The sequence below is a fragment of the Elephantulus edwardii genome, unplaced genomic scaffold (genome assembly GCF_000299155.1).
Source record: "Elephantulus edwardii isolate Elephantulus edwardi_28Jun2011 unplaced genomic scaffold, EleEdw1.0 scaffold00256, whole genome shotgun sequence".
In the NCBI taxonomy this organism is placed as follows: domain Eukaryota; kingdom Metazoa; phylum Chordata; class Mammalia; order Macroscelidea; family Macroscelididae; genus Elephantulus; species Elephantulus edwardii.
In genome coordinates this window covers 3,731,684-3,732,790 of record NW_006400006.1, presented here as the reverse complement: position 1 = coordinate 3,732,790, position 1,107 = coordinate 3,731,684, and positions in this window count along the sequence as shown.

The following is a 1,107-nucleotide window of genomic DNA, read 5'->3' as shown; positions in this document are numbered from 1 at the left end:
TTTCCCAGTCAGTGGCTTCCCTTTTTACCCTGTTGGAGAAGTTTTTGGATGTGCATAGGGATTTGAGTCTTAGAAGATCCCATTCATCTACGTTATCTTATCCTGGTTATTATTTGGTTTCTTGACTAGTTGCTAGTATAGGTGTTGATTGTGGATCCAAGTAAAATTAAATAATCTGCAACTTCAATCTTTTCTGCATCCACCATGATGTCCATCAGCCCAGTGGTAAGGAATTTTGTTTTCTTGATGATGAGATGTAATTCATTCTGAAGGCTCGAGTCGTTGATCTAGTAAATACTTCAATTCATTTTTACTTTCAAGCAAGGCTGTGTCATCTGTATAACATAGGTTGTTGTTGATTCTTCCAATCCTGATGACACATTCTTCATAGAGCCCAGGTTCTTGAATGATTTATTCAGACTGAATAGATATAGAGAAAGGATTCAATACTGATGCACACCTTTCCCGATTTTAAAACATGAGGTATTTTCTTGTTCTTTTCAGACAACTGTTACGTGGCTTACATATAATAAGTTTCACATAAGCATAATTAAGTACTTGGTTTCCCATTCTTTTCAGTGTTGGCTAGAATGTCCATCAGACCTTAGGAATGATTCTGGCTATACTTCTTCCCAGAGACATTTGTCCATTCTTCTATAAATCCATGGTATAGTGAATATTTGGATAACAGAATACTTGAAAGGCCTCACTTTTGCATGCACATTCACAACTTAGGTCAAGCATATCTCAAGATTATATCTTTGATTTTTAACACATTCAAAAGTTCTTTTGGCAGCATATTTATGTAATGCAGTATGTTCTAGAGTTCATAATTCTTAATTCAGTGAGCATAAATTGTGAATCAAAGTAAAATGAAACCCTTACTAGCTTCAACTTATCATCCATTTATTATGATGTTGTTTACTGCTCCAGCTGTAAAGGAAATAGTCTTCAATAGTGATAAGTAAGTGCTTCAAGTATTCTGAGCTTTCAGCAAGCAGTTTTGTGTGATCTCCATATTATAGGTTCTTATGAGTCTTCCTCTAGTCCTGGTGCTATGTTCTTATTTACACATCCATCTTCTAGTATTATTTGCTGAGTTTATAC